At 40.5% G+C, this 25138-nt stretch overlaps 3 long non-coding RNA genes across 3 annotated transcripts; 1 reads left to right on the forward strand and 2 right to left on the reverse strand.

Moving 5' to 3' along the window:
• Nucleotides 1-2624: 2624 nt before the first annotated feature.
• LOC140593130 (uncharacterized) lies at nucleotides 2625-6257 on the reverse strand. Its single transcript, XR_011993396.1, has 6 exons — nucleotides 5992-6257; nucleotides 5440-5519; nucleotides 5170-5348; nucleotides 4584-4648; nucleotides 3008-3105; nucleotides 2625-2884 (listed from the first exon to the last, which is right to left on the reverse strand). It is a non-coding gene; the product is annotated as an uncharacterized lncRNA (long non-coding RNA).
• A 679-nt stretch (nucleotides 6258-6936) lies between these two features.
• Nucleotides 6937-9308, reverse strand: LOC111834496 (uncharacterized). The gene is made up of 3 exons (XR_002836024.2): nucleotides 7492-9308; nucleotides 7112-7314; nucleotides 6937-7033 (listed from the first exon to the last, which is right to left on the reverse strand). It is a non-coding gene; the product is annotated as an uncharacterized lncRNA (long non-coding RNA).
• Nucleotides 9309-9642: 334 nt separating this feature from the next.
• On the forward strand, nucleotides 9643-13572 carry LOC140593208 (uncharacterized). The gene is made up of 2 exons (XR_011993454.1): nucleotides 9643-10319; nucleotides 12469-13572. It is a non-coding gene; the product is annotated as an uncharacterized lncRNA (long non-coding RNA).
• The last annotated feature ends 11566 nt before the right edge of the window (nucleotides 13573-25138 follow it).

Consider the following 25138-nt stretch of genomic DNA (forward strand, 5'->3'; position numbering starts at 1 on the left):
ACTTTGTGCGCCGAAAATCCAACGTCGGACAACCTAGGGCAGGAGTCGGCAACCTGCGGCTCGCGAGTCACATACGGCTCTTTGACCACGTCACTGTGGCTCTTCTCAGAATGATAGCAGCATTCGCATTTTTATGTCTTAACATAATTATGATAAATAATTTCTTTACGACAGTATTATATATGGGTTAATATTATTTTTCATTTAGATATTTCTTTAGCTATATGTGAATGAGGCAGTCCGCTTCTTAACTGCATAATTTACATCTTCCTCAAAGTCATTCACCAAAACAAGATTACTTCTCTGGTTAAATAGCATGCTTTCTGGAGTTTTCTTAAGCACCTGGAGATTGGATGTATGCTTCAACATGTATTGGGATTCCTAATTCTTACATATACTTTTTTGTAGTAAATCGTCACCACGCCTTCCCAGATCTTCGTTATATTTTCTCTGATTTATATATAATAGCCAGCTGAGTTGTGACTACATTTGCACTGCTCGTCAGCACAGCAGTAGTGAAAGAGAGTGAAGGGCAGACTACTGCAGAGCCGAACGAAAGAAGGGATGAGGGTGAAGACTATCGCTACAGAACTGAACAATGTTGTAATATTAGTCACTTTTGCGCTGTTACACGTCCGAGTGATTTAAAACTGAGATGCCCCCCGAAACTGGTTTTCTTTATTTTTTGTAAGTACTTGAACTTGAACTTGTGTTTTTGTGTTAAATGCATATGTGCCCCTATCACATAAAAAAAAATCGTATCTCAAACCCCCTTCTCTAAAAATTGCAGCTCATTGTAAATATTGGTTCAGATATTTAGGAAAAAATGGCTCTTTGCTTTAAAAAGGTTGCCGACCCCTGACCTAAGGTAAATGCACGGCTCCACATACACATTTGCGAGGCGATCCTACAGCCGCACGACACCAGTGAAAGTTATGGAAATGGGCGGGCAAAATCGGCACTTCAGGCAAATGTTCAAAAATAATTTTAATATTTAGATATTTTATTTAAAAATTATTAGACCTTACTTACTTAAAAACAAAATGAAGGATATTGAAAGGGTTTAAGTCATGTTTGGGGTTAATAAAAAGGTCTTGGAAGGAAAATTACCAGAGATTTACTAATTCAAGTAAGTCAGGGTTGCTAATTAACTTTAGCAAGCTTTTAGCTTCGTCTTGCTAATTGGTAGCTCTACTAAGTAAACTTCATATCTTAATTCATAAACTATGGCCATATATTGATAGTTACAGTATAGACAATTCAAATTCTTGGTTTTGTTTTTCTGTAATTTTTAGTGGACCGTGGAAATGAGTGAACATACCCAGTGGGCACACACTCATGGAATCCATGTGGAAAAGATGTGTTTTCACCACGTGGAAAAGATGGGTAATTTAGGAGTAAAAGGCAAGTTGAATTCCACGTGGATGTTGACATATGGAATCCACGTGTTTTCACCACGTGGAAAAGACGTGGAATTTAGGTGTAAAGGCAAGTTGAATTCATGTGGATGTTGGCCCGTGGAAAATACATGTTGTGTTAAATGTAAATTCCACAAATTTCAAAATGTCTACAAAGCAGACACAAATCACATAAAAGTTTTGTCATATTTTTATCAATAATTTAGTCATATTTCAAAACAAACTTTTTTTATAGTGGGGTACCGCAGGGTTCAATTTTAGGACCACTATTGTTCCTAATTTACATTAATGATATTGACACGAATACATACAGTAAACTGGTTAAATTTGCAGACGACACTAAGGTGGGCGGGGTAGCAGATACTAATCTAGCAGCAGAGAGGCTTCAACGGGATCTGGATTTAATTAGCGAATGGGCTGATACTTGGCAGATGAAATTTAACACAGATAAATGTAAGGTAATCCATGCAGGGAGCAGAAATATACAGTACAGATATTTTATGGGTTCCACTGAAATAAAGGTAGCTGATTACGAGAAAGATCTCGGTATGTATGTTGATGCTTCCATGTCCCACTCTCGCCAATGTGGGGAAGCAATAAAAAAGGCGAACAGAATGTTGGGTTATATCTCTAAATGTGTGGAGTTTAAGTCAAGGGAGGTGATGTTACACTTATATAATTCCTTGGTAAGACCCCACCTAGAATACTGTGTGCAGGTTTGGTCACCATACCTCAAGAAGGACATTGCTGCCTTAGAAAAGGTGCAACGAAGAGCTACGAGAATGATTCCTGGTCTTAGAGGAATGTCTTACGAGGAGAGGTTAGCGGAACTGAATCTGTTCAGCCTTGAGCAAAGGAGACTAAGGGGGATATGATTCAGGTCTATAAGATTCTAACGGGTCTGGATGCTGTTCAGCCAAATGACTATTTCAATATTAGTCTAAATACTAGAACTCGTGGCCATAAGTGGAAATTAGCGGGAGAACATTTTAAAACAAATTTGAGGAAGCACTTCTTTACACAGCGTGTAGTCAGAGTATGGAATAGTCTTCCTGCTATTGTAGTGGAAGCTAAAACCATGGGTTCCTTTAAATCAGAGCTGGATAAGATTTTAACAACTCTGAGCTATTAGCTAAGTTCTCCCCAAACGAGCTTGATGGGCCGAATGGCCTCCTCTCGTTTGTAAATTTCTTATGTTCTAAACAATACAAAATGCACATAAAAACTGGGTGTAGTGCATAATACTGACATAACTTATAAAAATGCCAATACTAATTAAGACTAATGAAACAAACAGAACAGCTAAGACAAGATAGACAACTGTCTAAAACACCAAAATAAACAAAAATACAATAACATTTACACTGTGTCCAGTCTTTCTTTCCTCTTAGGTGCATTTCTCAACCGGTTGGCAATGATGCTGAGGGCAAAGGCTTCTGTAACATCATGGGCCTTTACTACACTGTCTGTCAATCAAAGGACAAAAATGTTTAGTATAATTCAGATGCATGGACTTCAATGTATCAATACAATCATTATGTTGATATAAAAAAAGACATGACCACATAAGGCACTGTTCAATTACTTACCAGTTATTAATTTGCACAGCGCTGTCTTCTCAAATGATATTTTATCCCCTCGTGATCCCTTCATGTTTAGTTGACACATAAGTGAATTGGTAAAGAATCTAGAAGAGAACAAACTTATCTATTTATCTTCAAAGAACTATTTCACATGATTAACAAAAGGAAAATAAGATCTACCTGGTATTCAAACTATGATCTAAGGAAATTATTGTATCAATTAATGTCTGACACAATTGTTGTAGATACAATACGAGTGTGATTTCATATTATAAGCAGACATTTTAGTGAGGGATACAAAATAACATCAAAATCACATCAGAATCGACCGAAATTGCTTATTTTTTAATGTCATCAGCATTGGACCGATACTTAGATTTGCACTATATTTCAAGCTGATATCTGCTGTAGGGCTGAAATGATTATTCAAATAACTCGAATAATTTGATTACTAAAAATGGCCTAAGCAATTTCTCTAGAATCGAAGCTTTGTGTAATTTATTTCACTCACTAGAACATGTGCGGCTTGAGTTTGGCACAGACGCTTATTAATGATGCAACAATCGATTCTTTTTGTAATCGAGTATTCTATCGATTTTCTTATCGATTAATCGAGTAACCGGATAATAAAAAAAAGACAATACATTTGTTTTTAGGCTTATTTAGGCTTGTTTTTAGCGTGTGAGTAGAAGTTAGCAATAAATGCTTTATGTTCTTGTATTTCAGATGCCCTGCACTACTCGGATTTGTCATAGTTGGATGTGTAAATGTTGAGTTATGAAATCAGCACATTTCTGATGAAAAATGACTCTTTCTAGGTTTAGGTCAAATAAAAGTACTGAAAGAACAATAAAAGAACATTATTTTATTGCTGAGTTGCAGAGTTTTTATCTATCGTCTATTATCTGTGGTGTAACATTCTAACCTGTGACACTATCTATCAATCAGAATATAGAATAATATAGAATAACATTTTCCTATTGATTACACTATAACAAAATTGAAGTAAAAAAAATGTAATTGAAGAAATACTGAAGTTTTTCGTCATTTTGAACCAATTTGGCCTATAAAAATGTGCTGCTTTTGGCCTTCCTGGAAGAGAACTACATTTTCCACAATCACCTCCCCCTCTGCGTCGCGTCACAATATAGCGTTTAGCGCGTGTTACAGAAAAAAAACTATGGAAACTCTATGGGAAACTCTCAATAAATGGCTGTATTGTGAGTAGAATGCTGGTTGTTAGGGATGCACGATTCAGAAAACCTCATGAGAAAAAGAAATTGCCAGCATATCGGCCATTGGCTGACCCTGACTTCAAAATATTGTTGCATCGGCTATATAAAATCCCATGTCAGTCAACCTCTACTATACCTTATTGTTACATAACTTCTGAAAAAATGTATATGACAATGAATAGGCAGGTTGAATAGGCAGTCTGCTGTGATTTTTAGCTTAAACTTACATGGCTTTTATTTTAAAATATTAATAGTAATTGATAATGGCTTTAATTGGTCAAATGGTGCATGTACTAGACAGGTATTTGGGAAACATGATAAAAATACATAGTGATGTTGAAACATACCTGCTGGTCAAATTTTTCACCATGTCCTTCGGAGTAGCCCCACCAATTGTCATGCACTTGTTAAACTGAAATCACATATAACATAGAGCATTTATTGATACATGTTTTGTTACTGAATGTTCTGGGGTTCCTTCAAAAATGATTAAAAAATACTATTTAAAAACGAATACATTTGCACTTAAAATAAACACAAATAAAGTGACTAAATAATTACTAATAAAGTACTTTTCTATTACCAGCACAGTGGTTAACTAGGTAATGAAGATCTCAACATTATTATTTGCTGATGTCTGTTTCCAACAAATTTAGTCACAAGAAAAGCTTTGCAGCTGTGACTATAACAGCAATCATGTGAATAGATATGCCTAAACATGCACCATGGCAATGTAATTTGTCAAGTAAATAATGAACTGAACTAGTAATCTTGCATCAATTTAATGCATTACATAATGGTGAATAAATATTCTTCAATAATTCATCTATACTATAGCGACAGAATTAATCCACTGTTAATCCACATTCCACCAGGTACCTATTTTCAACATTTGCTGTTCTTCATAGAGTAAAAATGAGATTTTTTTCTTACCCATCTCTCTCTCTTTTTTTCATCTCGCAACTCATTTTCAAAGTTGTACAAGGCATCAAGGCTGCCCATCTGGACAATTTCTGGTACATGTCCTCTCTCCTCCACTTGAAGTTTCCTATTTTGGTGTGCCAGCAGATCTTTTATTTCCAATAGAAGATGAAGGCACCTTTTTTGAAACCCTGATGTTACAGGCGATACAAAAGCAAGGGGGGCAGGACATTACATTTGTGTTTCGATTATCCACTATCTAAACTTGGTCTTTTTACTTACTTTCTTCTGTCATTGGAAATTTGTCATGGTGAGATTTAGTTGCACTAAGCATCTGTGAAGGACATTCTCTGAACTTGCCACTAGAACAAAAATAAGTGAAAGTGAGTGATTATTTATCATTGTGAACACACCACACATAGTACACGAAATGTGAAATGTGACCTCTGTAAAATTACCCATCCATGAAGGAGCAGTGGGGAGCTAACAAGAGGAGGTTGAGGATGATACCTTGCTCAGGAGTACCTCAGTGGTAACTTTACCAATCCTGGATTTGAACCTGTGACATTCTGTTTGCAGGGCAAACATCCTACTGTTACACCAATAACTGCCCCAAGTAGTGCTTGAGGACAGTACTGTGCTCATGAGTACCAGAGTGGTAATTTTACCGGTCTGGCATTCAAACCAGCGACCTTCTGATCACGGGGCAAACACTCTACCATTAGGCCACCAACTGCCCCATCACGAACGAAATAAAAACATATACTGTGAAAACTTAACACACAGCAGTTCAATCTCCACAAAGTCTGTCTTTCTCTAATCACAAGTATTTACCTGTTACTTTCCCTGCTTAAGTCAGACACAGAGCATGGAGAAGACTGACGTCTCTTGTGACCTGTTCTTGAGGATGACCGTGATGACTGGTAATCTCTTTGTAAAGATGATCGCAATTCCTGGTGACATCTAACTGAAGGTGAACGGGATGTCCAGTGACCTCTATGTGGTGGTGAACGGGATGTCCGGTGACCTCCATGCCACGGTGGACGGGATGTCCGGTGACCTCCACGCGACGGTGGATGGGATGTCCGGTGACCTCCACGCGACGGTGGACGGGATGTCCAGTGACCTCCACGCAATGGGGAACGGGATGTCCGGTGACCTCCACGCAATGGGGAACGGGATGTCTGGTGACCCCCATGCGACGGTGAACGGGATGTCCGATGACCTCCATGCAATGGTGAACAGGATGTCTGGTGACCTCTATGCGATGGTGAATGGGATGCCCGGTGATTGTTCGTCACAATATACACAATTTGACTAAATGGAAAATGTGCTCCTTTCAATCTAAACCTTACAATTTCCTCACACTTTTCATTAGAACCATCCACAAAATACAGATTTCATACCTTATAATTGTTTGTGTTTCCTTGTCCGATTCGGAGTCCTCAGAGCTTGAAGAAAGGATGGGCTTTGCTCTGGACTTACCAGGTGGAGGTTTTGGTACGTCTGGGACTTCTGGCAAAGGAGTACTGCTACTCCTTTCTGGAGTTTGATTTCCAAGACTCTGTAATATTGTACATACAGTGTACAATTACTCCATGTTTAAATAAAACATAGCAAAGTTAAAAAACATACTGAGCATATATCAAAAAGTCAAACCTTTGGACACATCCACAATTACACATTTTATTATGAAGCATTTGATTACAGAAAAATATTATATCTGAAATTTTCTAATGATGTTCTGATATACCATTACTTATGAGGTCGCTGTCATTTGTGTGTTTTCGCTTAGCCTGGCGCTTCTTAGGAATTTCTTTGTCAGTATTATCAACAGCCGTGGTTATATTATACTCTTCACACTCTTCCATATTGACTGAAAAGTAAGAAAGAAACACTTTCAATGTTTTCTTCATTGCTTTTACTTAAATCAATGTACATAAAATTCACTTACCAGATGAATGTTTTATCTTTATAAGCTTAAATTTTCTCAATTTTTCTACATCGGGCTCAGCGCACCTCTTGTGTAAAACACTAGCATTGGTGACCGCTGGCCAAAACACATTTTTGTCTTTGATCCAGTTTAGTGGAACAACACCCTCTTCTTCGCGGGAATTCTCTATCCAGACAGCCCGTGCCCATTTCATTCTCTCCATGCTATGGACAGAAAATAAATTTACAGTAAAATTTTAATAACAGTTTCTTATTGGTGATGGTTCAAACAAACATAAAGCTCTCTTGCTGACATAAATTGGTTAGAAAACATTAAGACATTTTCTACTTCTAAATTCTTGCCTAGTGAAAATCTGGACAAAAAGGAACATCAGCACTTACCGTTTCAATAGTGTTCATCACCATGTAACAGCGGCAGCAACACATGTCCATTCCGATATGGAAGACAGACCACCTTTCGCATCAACTGCGCTATGCGAAAATATTTTCTTTTTCTTATTGTGTTTTCATTTAAGTAAACAATGTTGAACATACTCGATCTGCAAGGATGGCTGAAAAAATCCTCAGTGTCTTCTTGTCTTACTATGTCACAAACATAGCATCCATTATCTCTTTTTTCTTGAATGAAAGCAAAGTCACCACTTTCAAGTAAGAAACAGTTGTCTCTTTTCCTTGTTGAGATGAACCTGAAGTGTGTATTTTGATGATGACAAGAGGCACCTACTTCATCAGCCTCAGCTAGCCTTTTTGCCACCTGTGCTATTGGGTTTTGGGAATTCTTCACCAATTTCTTAATACTCTGCAAATGGTTTTCGAATGGAAACCCGCATATATCATTCAATGAGCGGCTGTGATTTTCTACATCATCTGCTAAATGGATTAATGGATGTACATTGTAGACAATGAAGCTTTCTCCATAAATTTCTCTGCTACTGTTCACAAAGTAATTTAGAAGTTCATCTGCATACCTCAAAAAATAATTACGCTTTGTACTGTCTTCGTCCAAAAGGATTGACATAGCCACGGTTAGTGTTAGGAAGTGCTTGTAGGTGTTTTTTGGAAGTACATTCCTCAGAACAACAGGACCAGTATACAAGAGAAATTGCCGGAATTCAGTGGCCTTCCATCTGTCCAGTTCGTCCAATGATCGTGGCTGCCTTGCAAACTCAAAAGGCAACTTTTGTGATAAATCCTTCAAATTCTTAGATATAACATCAAGTAGCTGTTTGGACAACTTACAAGATCTAGGCCCATTTTTCCAAAACAACAGAATTCTTCTTACCACTCCAAGGCAGACCAAGTGCATGCAGTCCAAAGGAAATCCTTTTATGCAAAGAATATCAGCATCAATCAGTGGTGATTTTGCAATCTGATGTGTTTCTCCATATGCAACCTGGCTAAAAGCTTCATCAGTTCTTTTTGGCAATGGTTGTGGGGTGTACAAAATGATTCTTTTGTTCCAAGAGCCTTTCACCACACATCTTTCGCACGAATGATAACCTGTATGTCCTTTGATGCACTTCAAAAATGACCTTGCAGGTGTATCACAAATAAAGCATTTGACTGACACAGTCAACACTTTGTCCATCACCCTAATTCCTGACACCTTTAATCTGGAGTATTCTTCTAAAAAATCTTCAAGGAAATCACCTACACCATTTGGTTTTGATTCCCCTAAAAAAACTGCTACCAAAAAAGGTCGAAAAGTACTGAAAGTCAGCAGTATTGGCCAAAACTGATCACTTGTTGACTTGAAGAGAGGTACACCATCAATATTGACATGTAACTCAATTGAATTATGGTCTTGGAGGTATGCAGGGTTATTTGATATTATTTTCTCTATGTAAAACTCTAGGCCAAAATAGGAGTAATATCCTCCACATTTCTCCTGCACAGTAACAGTCCGTGGTGTTGACAGAAATGTGCGTGGGTCCTTTGGAAGTTGATGACCTGCTCTTCGAAGTAGTGTTAACATGTCACCAATGGCAGATCTGGATAACTTATGTTTGCATGCCCATATTCTCAACTCCTTACTAAAGTCAAATGTTTCGTGTGGATTGTTGTGTCTATTCTCTTCTAATTCAGAATCCTCTGATGACAAATACATACTTTCTGCCTCAAAATCCCTGTGTGATAGAGACTCAGAGGGTCCCTCAGAATACATCTGTGGTCCACTGAGCTCTCTGTGTACTGTTTGGAAATCAATTCAATTCAATTTTATTTACAACATTACATTGTCTCAATGCGCTTTACATTTCTGCCTCGTAAGGACCTCCCATTGAGTAAGCCAAAGGCAACGGTGGCAAGGAAATCTCCCTAAGAGGAAGAAACCTTGGGAGGAACCAGACCCAAAGGGGGAGCCCATCCTCCAGGGGCCGGCAGATGAGTCAAACAAACAAGATGATATGACTAAGCTAATACAGCGGTTGAAATATATGTCTCAATGCAGCGGCCGACCGGTGCAGGCACGGGGCGCTTGATGCACGATGGCAGGATTAATAGAGGCACAGCCGCAGGGAAGGATGTGTAGGATTACAAATTTATAAATTGTTCAGTCTGGCTTCCAACATAACAGTGTATGAACTGAAAGAGATAGGCACATTGGATTTGCAGTTGGAGGTAAGGATGGGGGACATTCTAATAAGATCAAGTCTGGGGGCCCAGGTGTCTGAGACATTAACATTTAATCTTTATGAACTTCCTGATCACTGGGTAGGGGCCCAAAGTAAAGGTGAATGCTAATCTCAAGGCCAGGCTGTGCCTTTGTCGCTATGATAATGTGAAGGTCTGAGTGATACTATCAGGCTAATTAGATTAGCACCTGGAGAGGCATTTGAAAGGCACTGTTATGCTGATGAAATCAGGGCTGGGAAACTTCCAGGCTGATTCCTGGAAGTTACTATGCTTTGTTTAGTTGGTCTCCACCTCTGTGTATCCCTCCCCCCTTGAAACGTATAAACTCTGCCGAGCTGAGTTTTAGTCAGACTTGGATGACTACAGCGACGCATGGCGAGTTCTCAATAAAGAGGAACTTCGGCCGGAAAGATATCCCAACGTCTCCTGGTCTCTGCTTCGACAAAGGAAAAAGTTTCCAACAGTTTTGGTGCCGTGACCCGGATAGAGCTCCTCACCTGAATCCAGATTGAAACTTTAAGCTTCAAGAACTGACTTCATTCCAGACAGAATTTTTTTTGTACAACCAAGGATTGGTGAGTGCCACTCTACTCAAAAGAACCTTTAAGACCAGTACAAATTCGTCATCCTCTGCGCTGTCAGGGAAGAGTTAACAGGCTGCTGTAGGGTTTGGTTAACTAAGTTATCCTCTAAAAAGTTTCTTTTTAGAGATGAAGGTTATCCTCTGTTCAGGCAGGGAAGATTAGAATTACGTTCTAATATTTGTGTGTTATCCTCTGTTCAGGCAGGGAAGATTAGAATTACGTTCTAATATTTGTGTGTTATCCTCTGTTCAGGCAGGGAAGATTAGAATTACGTTCTAATATTTGTGTGGTATCCTCTGTTCAGGCAGGGAAGAGTAGCATTATGTGCTAATATGTGTGTTATCCTCTGCTTTGCCAGGGAAGATTAACAATAGTTGATTTGTGTTAACAAGCGTAACAGGCCTCTGTTGATCAGAGAGGTTTTAGTGTTTTGATGGTGTGGTAGCGAACAAATTCACAAAATGTTCAAGAAGAATGCTACACTGATCCCCACCACTAAAAAGGGTGGTCTTGTGACTCCTTCATGGTCTGATAGTGAATTCAAATCACTGTTAGGAGTGCAAATGAACCTAATAGTTACTGAGAAAGTGAGACAAGAACTAACTCAGAAGTATGAGATCCATCCAGACAAGACTTGGTCTGTAGATGAGTGTAAAAAGGTATTAGGAGCATGTATTCGCAAGAAAAATATAAAAGGCATTATCTGTTGCCATAGAGAATTTAGTTTAGCACTAGGTACACAACAGTCCCAGCGTATCTCAGAGCTAGAGGAACAGATCCAGGAGCTCCGTGCGGGAGTATCCTTTTTGACTAAAAAATTGAACCGCAACAAAGCTTCAGTCAGAACTGATGTGGAGGAAGTTAGTCAGCCTGATAACAACTATCCTGACCTACAAGATTTCTTTGAAACCAATGTAGCCATCCAATCAGTAACTGATGTGCCTGTAAATTCAGTGGAGGTATGTGGTGCTAAAAGGAGATCTCAGGGGATTGAGAGAATTGAAAGCGTTACTCCCAACGCTTCTGTTGTACAAGTACAAACTGTTACTAAATCACTAGGACCTAAGGATATAGAGAGACTATCCCAGAGCTTACCCTCAGCACACACTAATTTTTCTGAATTTAGAAGAGCTTTGATCAGCAAAATGCGTCTCTACAACATGTCATTAGAAGAAGTCACACAGCTGATGTCACAAATTCTAACTGAATCTGAATTCAACCGTTTTGAGTCTGCTGTGACTTCTGAACTGCAACATGCCAGTAAAGGTGATTTGAGAGAAGGTGTTTTGAAAATTCTAAAGGACATCATGGGACCCAAGGTAGACTGGTCCAGAATTATTAACTGTGTGCAAAAGAGAGAAGAATCTGTAAATGAATATACTGAAAGGTTTGTCAGTCAGCTGTAACTTACAGTGGAATAATTGAGGATTCTGAAAGTGTGCTTGATGATAAGGGACCCCTAGTCCGCATCTGGTCAGATGGCCTTATAGCCGAGAACAGAAAAGCATTGCCATTCCTAGATCTAACCTGGTCTAGCATGACTCTCAGAGCTAACCTCGACAGGTTAGCGGCATGGGAAAGGGATGCTGATGTTAAGGCAAAGGTGAGAGTAGCAGCAGCTACGTTTAGCACCAGTGCCAGAGAGAGAGTTGAATCGTGTTGGCAGACTCCACCAGAAGGTGGACACACAATCATCCCAGGTCAGTGGGTCATGATAATATCATTTAGAAACAAGCCATTAGAGCCTAAGTGGCACGGACCACATCAAGTGATGTTGATTACAGCAGCTGCAGTGTTGTGTCAGGGAAGGAAAACCTGGACTCATGTGTCACACTGTAAAGTTGTTCCCCCACCGGCAGGGATAGGATAGGACACACGGACCAGTGAGGAGCCCAGGGAAGAACCGACTGCAACAGGCATCGGGGGCCAAACCCTGCGGTGAAGACTCCCACATAGGCCTTCCCCATCTACTAGGCCATCCTGACCTCACTGCTCTTTAGGTGTCTCGGGAATTAAGAGATAGGAAAAGAAGGAAAGATAGTAGACACAGATCGAACAGAGGATACAACCTTAGTGTTGGCAAGTTTTGTACAACAGATACTGCTCTGTCGTCTTTTGTTTTCTTTCTTACTCTGTGCAGATACCACTTGATGGCTGTCCCGGGACCCATACACACTGACCTCCTCACCGGCAAAGGAAGCCACAACTTCTGACCGACTACTAGACCCACTACCGAGCCAACTGTCACAGAAGAGAAAATAAATAATAAAATAAAAAAAAATATATTTTAGAAATACACAACGCAGAGAATCACATACGAGAACGTCAGTCATCTATCAACATGATCAAGATTGCCGTACTAGTAATCATCATGGACATTGCACAAGCTGTAGACTCCAGAAACAACATCTTCTTAGAATTGATGAGCATGTCAAGAAACGCCTTGTTGGATGTGTCCACAGTATCAAGTGTTTCATTCAACGAATAACCCGCACCCATCAAGAAGAAATGACAGCTCCAACCAGAAAAGACTATTATCCATAAGAACTTCACAGACTCTATCTAAATGTTTTTTCTTTCTTTCCTTTATGTCATTATGGCATTCATCACTGCCATCAACAACAGAACAAGTGCTATGTGCCTGTAACGGTCACAAGTTACAAGAATTAAGTGTCTAAATTTGTATGTTGTGAGAGTTATTAGAACTCTCAAAGGGGGAATTGTAGGATTACAAATTTATAAATTGTTCAGTCTGGCTTCCAACATAACAGTGTATGAACTGAAAGAGATAGGCACATTGGATTTGCAGTTGGAGGTAAGGATGGGGGACATTCTAATAAGATCAAGTCTGGGGGTCCAGGTGTCTGAGACATTAACATTTAATCTTTATGAACTTCCTGATCACTGGGTAGGGGCCCAAAGTAAAGGTGAATGCTAATCTCAAGGCCAGGCTGTGCCTTTGTCGCTATGATAATGTGAAGGTCTGAGTGATACTATCAGGCTAATTAGATTAGCACCTGGAGAGGCATTTGAAAGGCACTGTTATGCTGATGAAATCAGGGCTGGGAAACTTCCAGGCTGATTCCTGGAAGTTACTATGCTTTGTTTAGTTGGTCTCCACCTCTGTGTATCCCTCCCCCCTTGAAACGTATAAACTCTGCCGAGCTGAGTTTTAGTCAGACTTGGATGACTACAGCGACGCATGGCGAGTTCTCAATAAAGAGGAACTTCGGCCGGAAAGATATCCCAACGTCTCCTGGTCTCTGCTTCGACAAAGGAAAAAGTTTCCAACAGATGGCGAGGCATCGTGTTGAGGCAAGGGCAGGCAGGTTGGAGGGTAGTTGCCGGAGGTGGAGGTAGTTGTCTTGCAGGCAACAGAGGCATAAATTGTTCAATGACATTGTGCTCCAGGGAGCACACCCCAGAAGGGGTCTATCACTTTCTGAACTTTCTGCTAATGCCTGCACTTCTGCACGACGGCGCTTCCAAGTCTTATTGTAATCCATCTTTAATTACACTGCGAAATTTTAATTTAAATTGGTCTGAAAAATTTAATATTATGCGCTAGTCACTTTTATAAGTGATTTTAGCTGAAATTTAAAATTAGAAAATTCAATAAAAAACAGTCTTGAAAATTACTAAAATCTGAATTACTCACATGGGAAAACCTGATAATCGCTCAGGAGGTAACAGCAGACAGGAGAAACCAGCGCGAAAGACTACTTTCAGGGATGCAGTTTGCGTACGTTAAAACCACCAGTCTTTTTCATCTGGGCTAAGAAAAATGGATTATGCTAGGAAAATGTATCTGGTCCCGAAGTTACAACTTGAAAAACTGCATGATGCCACAGCTCCTAAAGATACGATAAGGCAGACTGCCGAAAGCGAGCTGGACATTGCAATACGCAACATTTTACCAAGAACGGATGTTGCTGATCACGAAAAGGTCCGCTTGTACACAGAGGTGTTACAGAGATATTTGAATCTGGCCAGGCAAGGTGATAATGACACTTCCCACTGAAGAGACGGCATGCGCCACTGTTGCTGATGCTACTGTTGATGCTGGGGACACCATCATGGATGATGTTATAAAAAATGCAGCACTGCGTAACAAGAAAAAGGTTGAATATATGATGGGTAAAATGCTTGAAAACTCTGGCGTCACCGCGTGGAACCCGCGCGGGGAGTTCGTTTTTAATGGAAAGACTATCGCGGGGTCGCACATGCTCGATTTGCTTAAAAACATTACCAACCCTCGTAATGTGGGCGATGCGAGAAGACCTGTGGGATGGGGCGAGTTTCTACAAGGAATGGCAAGGCTCAACATGCCTTGCTCCCTCATACCTAACCAAGATGTCTGCCGTCTCATATAAGCGATCAAGAATCCCACCGATGTGTCGCGTGACACTACACCGAAAAGTTTTTGTCGGTCTCCACGGACCCGTAGCACCCCGCGGAAATTCTTAAAACCAGACTGGCTTATGTTTTAAAAATGTTTTTTGTGCTTACTTAATAAAACACTGAAACGTGATATTTTGTCTTTGTGGTTCTTATTTAACATAGTCTTTTTCAAAGCCTTACAACATCTCACCGTTTGCATTCTCTTAAACACATTTTTCACACGATTGATATATTTAAATTTAGAAACAAAATGAGAAACCATGGCATCGTTCTTTTTAAAATCATTGCTATAAAACGATAGAATTTTAGAAAAAGAAAAGCCTCTACAGCGGTTAATTAAATAAAAAAGGCAATGTTGGCCGCACATCACGCTGAGATCGTCTTGAACCTGCTTTGCGTTGTAAACAAGCCGGTCACAGTTCCTCGTCATGAATGTCTTTATGATTCTCGGAAAGTTGGAGTGATCAGGTAGATTCCCTTACGAGTCGAAAAACTCTGCAGAGCTGTCATGGTTGATAAAAAGTGCCAGCCAGTGTTCTCCGGGGGCAGAACTAGGATGTGTATTGACGATGAAGATTGCAGGTAATTTATCAAGCTTTACTTCCTCCAGCTCATCACAAGCTAAAACCCCATAAAAATGTCTCGCGGTCCATCGGTTTCTACTAAGGATATTCGATAGCTCCAGGGTATTCATGACTAGTAGTAATCGTACAAAATGTTTCTCCTTTGGTTAATCTCGATTATATTGTCGAAGGTCGCGTAAACTATCAGTGTGACAGTCATGGTCAGAGGCTGACGGAATCTCATCTCCAGGTGCATGTTTCCGCTTTTAACCATAGAGAGATGCTGATTGCATCCTTCGTCCGGGGACAAGTTAAAGGCGTACAAAGTGTAGCCGCTTACGTACTCGTTTCTGTCAACAGCTACAGGATCGTTTTTCAAATGTCTCCCCGTGGCCAGAACCAAGCTATAATACTCACGGGCAACATTTCCCCTGTTAAAATCAGGCTGAAACGGTTTTGCAGTGAATTGCTGACCGTCGACATAAAGCGCTACAAATTCAGCATCGTAATGTTGAAAATTGAAAGGGTTTCGATCGTACGCTCCCATAAATCCCATGTTATCTACAAGGCCGATGACAACGGTTTTAGGCAACTGGCCTAGAAACAGATTTTCTTGCGCGCAGACCCGGCTGCCTGCAGCAACGCTGAATGTTTTCATGCAGACTCTCTCGATCGGTTATTTCGCATTGGCTGTCAGCAAGGCGCTGGCGTGCCCCATTTTGACAGCCGTCGACACAGAAACTTTTTTAACAAAGAGGGAAGCCGATATGATTTTGAGCGAGTACTGTTCAGCATCTCCGCTCATGAGGCAAAACTCATCTTTGTTTCGAACCATTTTAATTTTGGCGTCGACCCCATTTAGCATTAACCTCTCTTGAAAAAATATGTCAGAGTGTATGGGGCCAATCAAATCGAAAACACCGCTTCTTGCTGAAAATGCTGCTCTTTTCTCTAAGCCCTTGTTATCGCCATCAGGGTCTGTATCATCCATAGCGCCAAAACTGTCTTTATAAAACAGCCCGCAGGTAAACTGCCTGGATAGCGTTCCGGCGCTGTAATTAAGCAGGCACTCTATCATGGCTCTGTAAGGGTACGTATTGCTAGACTGGCTTACTAGCCTGTCACCCAAGGATACGTCCACCTGTGAGAAAATTGAGGCGATAGGGTAATTTATGACCCCCACCTTCGCGGCAGGGTCAATGTTTGTCCCATTAGCTTTTGTGATTCGACACCGTAGGTGCAGTAGCATGTTGTTGAGGTCTAGGTAATCTTCCCCATTACCGACGATGAAAAACTCCAGGGGGCCATTATCTGTTAAAGCTGAGAGTGGCGGCACTTCCATGTATATATTTTTATCGATGCTTGCTTGTGTGTATGGCACTGCAAAAATATCCAATTCTGTTTTCATGCACTCCTATGACAGATTGTGTATGAGGGCCATAGTTTTAGAAAATGTATCTTCTTTTCTGTACTTTTTTTGGGTCCTTCTTCTTCTCTCGCTTCTTTTTGAGTACTGAGCTTCTCTTGGTGGAAACCTTGCGTTTTTTAGCAGCGGTAATTCGAGCCCCGGGGGGCCTTTGACGCTTACCATGCACCAACACCATGATCCCAGAGCCCTCTTGCGGCCGTGTTGTTAATTGCCCCGTAATCGCTCCGGAAATTACATCCTTTGCAATATTTTGCGCTGCCGATTTTAGATGCGGCTTCGCCATACTGAAAGTCCTTTTCAGAAATGGCACTGCCATTCTGAGGAGGCCTCAAAAAAGGTCCCCCAGACCCCCTCCGTACATGACGGGTGCTCCGTTGTATCCGGGGAGTCCGTTACCAGCTTGGTTTCTGTAGTATTCCACATATCTATGTGGATCTGAAAAATCGCCAGCGCTGTACATTATTATTATTATTGGGGGTAATGCTTAGCCGGCCTGAAATGCAGCTTCACGATTGTTTTTCCGTACCGGAAGGGTATCGCCTTGTTCTGGTCAGACTTTAACTCGATGACTATATTATCAATGTGATTCTTGCAGAGCGACACGTAATGGATCCTGTCCTACGATATTGTGACCATCGAGTTGTGAGTCCCCGTAATATGTACCCCCCGTAAAAGAGGCACGAAACTGTCACCCACTCTTTGGTGTTCGACAATGTCTGAATACACGTAAATTGTGTCAAATCTGGTGCATATATCTGCGGGATTCGGAGCCGATGGTCTATCACCAATCTTTTGAAATACATCAGGGACAAAACCCAGCATCCTTGCAAGGTTACCTTTCGTTTTAAAAGCCATGTGTGGTGGTCCAACCATATACACTTTGTTTTTTATTGCTCCATAGTCAAGTTTTAGTTTTGACATTCCTAGAGCATCGTTAATTTCACTGATTAGGTTTTCAGTATCTCTGTAATGCCCCGCTTTTAGCTTGTATTGCAGGATTGGCGGTATTGACACCTCTCTGACCACGTAAAAAAATGTGTCTTCTTCCACAAGCGTATCCCACGTTTGCGGGTAGTGGATTTTCGCTAATCCTACTTCCCATTTACCATTCAGATCGATCGGCTTGGCTAGTTTTGTCATGTAGCTTGATATGGTATTGTGCAGGAAAACATCCATAGATGCGTTGCTATGGAGCGTAACATAAAAACCGCTTTCCTCCTCCATGGCTGCTTTTGATGTGAATGCATGCCAGAGGCATGTACCATCCCAGTTATATGTTGACTACTTGGCTAGCGGGGACCCAGCTGTTTAAGTTGTCGGGCCACCCCAGCCATTTCACTAAAAACATTTTTTTGCCCCTTTGCGTTTTTTCCGCAACGATTTTCTCAACTTTGAAGTTTTTGTCTTTGTCTATTCTGATCTTTTGTAGCTCTTCTGCATAAAATGTGCCGTCTATGATCTCCCCATCATAATCTTTAATCCTGTACACCGGTGGTGATCTAGGCAGACGTTCGGTGACTGTGAAATACTCGTCCGTAAAAGTTTGCTCATATCCTTTGGTAAATTTCCCCCGTGCTTTCGATACCCTGAACACATCACCGATATTAAACTTATAACGACGCTTTTCAGCTGCACCAGGTGTCAAGCCATATATGTTGTTGAAAACCTGTCCGGCATTCTCCGTATTCACCTCAACCGGCTTCATTTTAATGGTGCTATGGCAGGTGTTATTGTAAGCACTCGCCAGATCTTGTACAATGTCCACATACCTTCTTGTATTATAAGCCATAAAATAGCGCCACATTCGTGTCTTTAAAGTGCAGTTAAATCTTTCTACTATGGATGCCTTAACATCATTACCGGTTGCAAAATGTATTATCCAGTGTTTCTCCGTAAGCTTATGAAACGATGTGTTAAAAAACTCTGTCCCTCGATCGGTTTGTAGCTTTTTGGGTATCCGGCCTTCAGAGAGAATGTTTTCAAACACTTTCTTTACCTCTGCACCTGTCTTGCTTTTAACCCCCTGGGGTCGGCGATCCCGCCGGCGGGATCTGACAGAATTCTCGCGAGACCGTTTAAATAACTCCGCGAGTTTTTGTCATATACACATTTTAAAAATACCCTCAGAAACTTTGGACGGTCTACTTTTCAAATATATATAGGTAGAAACTAAATATATTTTTACAGCTTCGTGATACGAATAGAAAGAACAAGAGTGACTGACTTAAGCGTCTGCGTCTCGAAGCGGCTCTGATCACCCACCCACTTGCAAATCGCACTATTCGCATGATATTAACATGATAATCCGACAGTTAGTATTGGGTGAAGAAATATGTGAATACGCCCATTGTGACCGAAATAAACAAGAGCACATGTCTGGGTAGTGTTTACACTGATCGGCTACAATATAGCACACGGATACGTCTCTGCCGTTGAAGCTTTGCACCAGTGTTGCCACTTTCAGCAGCGAAGCTCATACCTGTGTTCATAGCTCAGTGGGCTAAGCCTGTGTGCCTGCAATCACGTGGTCGCCAATTCAAACGCAGCGTATTTAGAACGTGAATAGCGATCTTCCGCTGAGAGCGGTCCTACACGCTCCCGACGCAAGTAAAACAAAGAAAGGTGACACGATTTGCTTTTTTGCCTATTTAACCTAATTTTAAAAACTTTAATACTTCTGACAATGGAAGTTTTGAAAAGAAGACAGATAACGGATTTAGTCAGTGTTTTTTTCATGATTCTACATAATGATTTCAGCGAGATATAAACTGAAATACACGAGAAAGATACGCGGTCGATGATGCCCTCGTCCCCAGAGCGTCAATAATAGTCACTGCATCATATTTATCGCTTACTATATTTATATAGTCACAGTTTTTCATTTTTCATTACATCTATCAATAAACTGTGAAAGGGATTTTATTGTTGCTACTTTTCTTGCATTTCAAACTGCCTTTCCAAAGTGATGGGTGTGGGGTGCAGTGACATTCCAGACTGATGGGCCATTGACAGTATGCAAACTACTACAGGTGTGAGGATACCTATCTCATCAATATTCATTGTGAAGACCACTGACTTTGAGAAAAAGAGTGTCACTCCAAAGTTCTAACACTTTAGTAATCAAACCATATAAAATTTCTGAATGTCACTTTGTCTGTGTCTATAAGCTTCAGAGCTCAAAAGTCTTACCTAGAAATGTCTATAATGTGATTTTTTACAATTTCTCAGCATGTCTGAAAATAGGTTTTTGAAAAGTATATGTTTAAAGTTGATTTTAACAAAAAATAAAATAATAACATTCTAAGAGGTCTCAGATTATTGGTGCTGAGTTTGTGCTGAATAAAAGCAAATGTATCACTTTGGGATAAGTGTTTTTTAGATAGGTGAAATATTTTAAAATGTCAAGGCATGTCAGACTACCTCGAAAGTGGAAAAAAGGCCTCAGGCCCCAGGGGGTTAAGGCAGCGCACCCATGCGTATTTTGATAGAATATCTATGCACGTCAACATGTATTTAAAATCATCATTCTGGTCCGCGTAAGCCGACATATCCACCAAGTCAGCTTGCCATTGAGAATCGATGTTAGTCACAAAGACTCTATTCCTTTTGAAGTTAAATCTGATCGGTTTATGTAATGTATATGCATCTTCACCAGACAGCCATGTCGCAACTTGCTTCTTATCCACAGTATGTCCACTTTGGTCATTTGTCTGTGCCCTGTATAATCTATCGACACCACCAAATGAACCAGGGTTTGATGGCGTATAATAGACACGTTTCAAGTGCTTGTTATCCATCGTGAACCTCTAGCAATAATGACACAATGTTTTCATGACTCAACTCATTTTATTTAGAAAAGCATGTAAAAATTGCCATCCATCCAATCACATTTTGACAGACGTTTAACAGACGTTTACACCCCAGCCAGAGTCTGCTCGAACTTGTGCATATCCCAGAAATCACTAATTGTCCCATCTACAGCACACTCATAATCTTTCCCTTCAACATCACGTTTCAGCTCACGTAATTTTTCCCGTACGTTAATTCCGGTTTTAAGTTCAGAAATTACTGCCTCGACTGCACCTTGGACGTTGACAGGTGGGGGGTGAGGGTGAAACATTGCGACCGCTTTCGCTATGATATGCTCTTCTCCCAGAATCTGCCCAACACATCGGCTATCCATGAAGTATGTAACTTACTCAACATAATTCTTACATTTTATAACCTCCTTTTTTCAGTTTCTTGCGGTTTTATATGTCTCTGTCAACACTGAATTTAAAACTACTGTATGTAGAATACTGATGCTGCCAAGGCAAAAACATGTTGTAAATTGTAGCAACATTTTATGTAGTGATTTTTTTTTCTTGCTCTTCAGTTTCAGATTTCTGGGGTTTTCCAATGGTGCATGAAAGGAATGCTTGAGCAACAACAGCGGCGTAGCCTTTTCATGTGGCTGAAAGCGATTCAGTGTTGCTATGCTGAATCATTTACTGAAGTGGACCTCGAGAATCTTGATGAAATTGTGCCTTTTGCTTGTGCCCTCATGGAGAGGGATTGGCCTCTTTCATTTCAGGTGAATACAATGCTTTGAACAATATGATATAATATTAATATTGTTAGTTGTACTAAGGTCCTATTTGTCATTGTCATATTACTCTATTTTGCCATTTAATTTTTGTGTTTTGTGTCTTTTGTGTTTTGTGTCTTTTGTGTTTTAACAATAGAACATCACGACCCACCTCCTACTACACCTGCCCCAATCAGTAAGAGAGAATGGACCTCTTGTGTCTACATGGATGTTTCCATTTGAGAGAGCAAACAGCTGGATTGTGAGGTGTGCACTCAATAAGTGTGACATGGCGAGTACAATAATGCGGACTTACCAGGTAAATTATATGTATTCGTATTTGCAAGAAGGTCATATGTAAGGTTAAGGTTATAATTCCAGTATATGAAAAACATGCTTTATTCATGCATTTGCTCATTTAGCAGAAACAATTTTATTCCTAATTGATTTAAAGTACAGATATACTCATAATAGTGAGTGTTGCCTTAGTAGTAAACCCTCTTAGTGTTTTTTCAGCACCATAGTGTACCAGACGAATCACTGTACAACTTTATAAGCCATGAAATTGTAGCTTGGTGTAACTGGGAAAAATGTGAATATGCACAAACGTAGGAAAAATCTATCTTCATTTTTAGGTCCTGGACTTTACATTGTTTGCCTACAGTTCAGAAACAGTCCATAATGAGGATCATCATGGACTATCCCTGAATACCCAGACCTGGACAAAACAACATCCAAGTCCAAATCAGTTAATGCTCTTGACCAAATTTCTGCCAGACAGCAATGAGAAGATGGAAATCATGGTTTGCCACAAGACCTTCCGAGTGCAGAAGAACGGCCGCAATCAGCCTCTACTGTTCTCTGCAGCACGGCACAGGGTCAAATATAATAAGAAATCTTGCTATGTGCAGGTTTCGGAGGCAACATTTGGTGAAATTCAGTATTTTGTAGAACACACAAATAACACATTTGCTGTGGTAGACATTTTCCCAACTCCAGAAATTGATGAAGAAGTACACATGTACAGTTGCAAGAAAAAGTATGTGAAGCCTTTGGAATTATTTGGATTTCTGCACAAATTGGTCATAAAATGTCATCTGATCTTCCTCTAAGTCACAACAATAGACAAACACAATCTGCTTAAACTAATACCACGCAAATAATTATATGTTTTCATGTTTTTATTGAACACACCATGTAAACATTAACAGTGCAGGTGGAAAAAGTATGTGAACCCTTGAAGTTAATAACTGGTTGACCCTCCTTTGGCAGCAATAACCTCAACCAAACGTTTCCTGTAGTTGCAGATCAGACCTGCACAACGGTCAGGAGTAATTCTTGACCATTCATCTTTACAGAACTGTTTAGGTTCAGCAATATTCTTGGGATGTCTAGCGTGAATCGCTTTCTTGAGGTCATGCCACAACATCTCAATTGGGTTGAGGTCAGGACTCTGACTGGCACACTCCCGAAGGCGTATTTTCTTCTGTTGAAGCAATTCTGTTGTTGATTTACTTCTATGCTTTGGGTCGTTGTCCTGTTGCATCACCCATCTTCTGTTGAGCTTCAGTTGGTGGAGACATTCAAATGGTGGAGTCAGAATTTGGCGTAAACAGAATGAGAACATGGATCCATCATGCCTTGTTATCACTGTGCAGGCTGGTGGTGGTGTGTAATGGTGTGGGGGATGGTTTCTTGGCACACTTTGGGCCCCTTAGTGCCAACTGGGCATCGTTTAAATGCCACGGCCTACCTGAGAATTGTTTCGGACCATGTCCATCCCTTTATGACCATCATGTACCCATACTCTGATGGATACTTCCAGCAGGATAATGCACCATGTCACAAAGCTCGAATCATTTCAAATTGGTTTCTTGAACATGACAATGAGTTCACTGTACTAAAATGGCCCCCACGTCACCAGATCTCAACCCAATAGAGCATCTTTGGGATGTGGTGGAACGGGAGCTTCGTGCCCTGGATGTGCATCCCACAAATCTCCATCAACTGCAAGATGCTATCCTATCAATATGGGCCAACATATCTAAAAGAATGCTTTCAGCACCTTGTTGAATCAATGCCACGTAGAATTAAGGCAGTTCTGAAGGCGAAAGGGGGTCAAACACCGTATTAGTATGGTGTTCCTAATAATCCTTTAGGTGAGTGTATATTACTGTCATGACCTGCTCGTACGATCCTCGTGTGTGCCACGCCCCCTCATTAACCACTTGTACTGCCCCGATTGTGATCACCTGTTTCCTGTTATTTCGGCTTGTCTTGTGTATTTCAGTCCGCGTTCAAGTCTGTTTCCCCAGGTCTGTGATTGACGTTTGTCTTGTGCTGCTCCACGTTCTATAAATAAAACCTCGTTTTTGGATTCACGTCTCCCGAATCTCCTTCCCCGCTACCCGTTCGTGCACCGGACCTGACAATTACATTGTTCATAGTACACTGTATACTTAACAATTGTTGATGGAAAATTACAGTTATCAGCACCTAATTATGATTGGTTGTAGTCAAAAAGCATCTGTTCGTAACCATTTAATCAATTTGTCATCTGTCTAAAGCTGGAAGTCAGTGTTATTTTGCAAAATCAAATGTGCAGTAAAAATTTCTGAAAAAATCTAAGAAAATGGTGATGACCTTCAAAGGACACTCATGACACACATAAAATTTACATGAAAAATCAGACAATTATTTTAAAAATGAAAATTATAGTTTCATTGCAGAATGAAAATGAAAATAAAACATAGACTGGATCATGCAATCAACTATTCATTGCATTTTGACAATTTTGTGTCAGATGTATTTATAATACTTCAATATTTACTTTCTATTTATTTACACACAGAATGCTGCAAAAGTTGTACATATGCGGAGCACTTGGTAGATGGAAAAATGGCACTAAAAATGGTTTCTAAGTGAAGTAGTGTAAATATAACCTACCAAATTTACTAACTTTTATACCCAGTGACTAGTAAGACAGTAAGACATTTTTTTTAAAGAAATAACTCTAATACAATATTTCAGTAATTTTACAATAATCTCCATTTGGCACTGGATCAAAGTTCATTGTCACGTTCGGCTTGGCGGCGAGCAGGGAAGCAGGCGAGAGCAGCCAGGAAGTCAGGTAAACGGGTTTATTTGTCACGAACGGACTGACAGGTACGGACATCGACGGACACTACAATGACGGATCTGGCATACATGGGGAGACGCGGACTCATATACACAGAACAAGGCAAAAGAAACAGGAAACAGCTGGGCACAATCGGGGAAGCACACGTGGATAATGAGGGGGCGTGGCACACACTAGGAGCGGACGGAGCGGGGCGTGACATTCATAATTATGCATATCAGTTTAGATTATAAACCATATAAATAACTTTTATTATGGCACTTAATGTCAGCACAAAAATATGAAATATGAAACTTGGAGTATTACACCTGAATCTTTACAAGCATAGTTTCACACTTTAAGAATGAACTCTACTTAATAGTGTCCTTAATTACCCCTTAGTAATACAACCCCCTGAATTTCACAGTCATGTCTTAAATCTAATTTTAAGGTAAAATTAAGTGGTCTGTTTCACAAATTAACGCCCACTTAATTCAAATTAAGGGGTTTGGTGTGCCTCTCCGGGAGCCGACACCTTATCGTGGTGGAGGGGTTTGCGTGTTCCAATGATCCCAGGAGCTAAGTTGCCCGGGGCTTTATGCCCCTGGTAGGGTCACCCAAGGCAAACAGGTCCTGGGTGAGGAACCAGACAAAGTGCGGCTCGTCAGACCCTTATGATGAATACAAACATGGATTCACGATTTCCCTTGCCCGGACGCGGGTTACCGGGGC

The sequence above is a fragment of the Paramormyrops kingsleyae genome, chromosome 10 (genome assembly GCF_048594095.1).
Source record: "Paramormyrops kingsleyae isolate MSU_618 chromosome 10, PKINGS_0.4, whole genome shotgun sequence".
NCBI lineage: Eukaryota > Metazoa > Chordata > Actinopteri > Osteoglossiformes > Mormyridae > Paramormyrops > Paramormyrops kingsleyae.